The sequence below is a fragment of the Monomorium pharaonis genome, unplaced genomic scaffold (genome assembly GCF_013373865.1).
Source record: "Monomorium pharaonis isolate MP-MQ-018 unplaced genomic scaffold, ASM1337386v2 scaffold_475, whole genome shotgun sequence".
Lineage (NCBI taxonomy): Eukaryota > Metazoa > Arthropoda > Insecta > Hymenoptera > Formicidae > Monomorium > Monomorium pharaonis.
Genome location: NW_023415775.1, coordinates 27,514 through 30,251, shown reverse-complemented (window position 1 = coordinate 30,251; position 2,738 = coordinate 27,514).

Genomic DNA, 2,738 nt, shown 5'->3' with positions numbered 1-2,738 from the left:
CACAACAAAATTTTCGAAAATAGAGTGGCTACACTCGACGACTGCTAAGCATTCATTTTAGCTCATATGTTGACTATAGTTGATGATGCAAGATTAATTTCGATATTCACGCCGCGCGAGATTTTATACAGCAGAAATGAGAAAAAAATGAAAGTATTGTATTTTTATTTTAATTCTTTTTTAATATTAACAAAAACATTGTAAGGTGAATTGCTTTCTCAATGTAGCAAGAAGCGATCATTTAACATTTCGATCTATAAAAACAATTACTGTAGGAAGTATAAAGGGCTTAATGGCTATTTTGTAATACATTTCGTGATACGAATGCAGAGAGATAATGAAGGAGTATACTAAATTACAAGTTTTCTTTTAGTTCTTATCTCTTAGTTGTCTCTTGTATTTTTTGTTTAACTTAATATCTGTATATTCCACCTTTAAGATATACACGATTTTTATAATCTATAGAATTTATATAATAATTGCCGATGTTTTATAATCTTTGGAAAACAACCCCACTTAAAAAAGAAAAACACATTTAATTGCAGTGTATGTATCATAGCTATCTATATATATATAAGTCGCGAATGTGTGTATGGCTGTATCTCCGCGCACTGCTTCGTCATTTGTGGTCCGATCTTAATGCCACTAATGTCAAAATTTAGCAAATTTTCCGGAGATTGCTACCATGGGCTCTGATTTTTCAAAAACAGGTTGTTCCAAAAATGATGGGCAAAAATACACGTTTTTATGACTAAAGTTTGTATTCCCGCGAACTCTTCCGTCATTTGTGGTCCGAACCTTTGCAACTGATCTCAAAAGTTAGCATTTTTTCTGGGGATGGCGTCTATGGACTCGGATTTTTCAAAAACAGGGTGTTTAAAAAATGATAGGCCTTAATATACGTATAAATGACTGAAGTCTGTTTGCCCGCGAACTACTCCGTTCTTTTGGTCCAATTTAGCATTTTTTTCCGGGGATGGCTACTATGGGCTCGAATTTAAAAAAAACAGGTGTTTAAAAAATGATAGGCCAAAATATACGCGTGAATGATTGAATTTGTCTGCCCGCGAACTACTCCGTCATTTGTGGTCCGATTCTAATGCAAAAGATCTTATTTTATTCCAAATTTTACGAGGATTGCTGCTGTGAGTTTGGTTTTTTGAAATACAGCGTTTTTCAAAAATTATCTATATATTGATTAGTAATGGATAAGCGTTTGTCTGTATAACCGTGAACAACATCGTTATTTGTAGCCCGATTGTAGATCCTCATGCAATTGGTCCCATTTTGTTTTAAATTTCTTCCGGATTAAAATTAGGGGTTTGTTTTTTACATAAACAGTTTTTCCAAAATTTTCTTTATAAAGATTAGTAACGGATTTATCTGTATAACCGCGAACTACACCGTCATTTGTGGCCCGAACCACTTGCAAATGGTCTCATTTTGTTCCAAATTTTTTGAGGATGGCAGCCATGGGTTTGAATTTTCCATATACAAGAGGGTGTTTCATAAATGAATGGCGTAACTTTAAGAAACATGGGTCCTTAAATGAAACAACTTGTATATGAATACATTGAGTCAAATTTTTTTATAGAGGAAGTTTTATAACATGATCTTCATTATAAAAAGTTTTGTAAAAACATGTATTGGATAAGATCACGCTTGAGTTAGGCACCTGATGTAAACGGACGGCACCACAACCCACATAGAAATGAAACCTCCAGTAGACGTCCATTGGACGTCTGTCATGGAAGTTTGAAACTTCCAGTGGATGTCCATTGGACATCCAATACAGAGCCACTGGAAATCCATAGTTCCGCATTGCGTACGTCCATTAAACGTCGTCAAGGATGTCTACTGGACGTTGTATGGATCGTTGATAAAAGATTCATGGAGCCTCAATGGATGTCTAACGGATGTTTCATGGATCATTACGTATAAAAAAATATATTCTTAACAAAATGCAAAAGTATCTTTATTCAAAAATATTTTATACTTAAATTGAGTATAAATTTTTCTTGATTAAATGTATTATTACATTTTTTATAAATATTTTTTTAAACATATCATTTCTCTTAAATAAAAGTTTTTATTTTGTCCTCATTTTTATCAATCTTTTTACAGACTGATATAGTTCACCAGTCTTGTACTATTTGTCGATGGCGAAATCTTCCTTCTGTGCTCTTGATAAGCCCCTTTTATTCACCTAAAAAGTGCATTTTATTCACAAGAAACACACACTACGTAGCGGCGGGTAGTGAAGGTTTTACAGAGCCTCAGTGGATGATTGACGGACATTTTGTGGATCATTAGTAGTGGAGCTTTGATTTCACAAAATGTCCGTCAGTTGTTCATCAAGGGTCCGTAAAGCCTCTACTAATGATCCATAAAACATCCATCAGTCGTCATCAAGGCTCCGTGAACTCTCTACCAATGATCCATGAAACATCCATCAGTTGTCCATTGAGACTCCGTTAAATCTCTATTAATTAACCGCGCAATGTACATAATGGATATCTTGTAAGATGTTTGACAGAAATTTATTTATAGAGGTAAGATGAATCATCTATCTATTACCATAGAAGTAAATATCCCATAGAGCTATGTAAGTTTAGTAGATCTCTAATGGACGTCCATCTGACTTTCATCATGGAAGTAAACTTCTAATGAAACCATGAAAGTTTACTGAATCTCTAATGGACGTCCATCTGACTTCCACCATGGAAGTAAACATCCAA